The following is a 285-nucleotide window of genomic DNA, read 5'->3' on the forward strand; positions in this document are numbered from 1 at the left end:
CCCCCGCCCCATCAGGGCCCTCTTCTGACCCACAGACCCCTCATACTCCACATCCCCCTCATACTCCACATCCCCCCCCTCCTGACCCACAGCTCCCCAGGACGCCTTACACCCCAACACTTCTCCCTCTGCAAGGCCCGCTCCTGACCCAGAGCCCCTTCAGAGCTCCTCCAGCCCTTCAGAGCCCTCTCAGCATTCCCTCAGAGGCCTCTCCCACCCTATACCCTCCTCAGGGCCCCTTCCCACTCATCAGACACCCCAGGGCCCCTTCACAACCCCCTCCCG

The sequence above is a fragment of the Corvus brachyrhynchos genome, unplaced genomic scaffold (assembly GCF_000691975.1).
Source record: "Corvus brachyrhynchos isolate BGI_N302 unplaced genomic scaffold, ASM69197v1 scaffold58, whole genome shotgun sequence".
NCBI classification, from domain to species: domain Eukaryota; kingdom Metazoa; phylum Chordata; class Aves; order Passeriformes; family Corvidae; genus Corvus; species Corvus brachyrhynchos.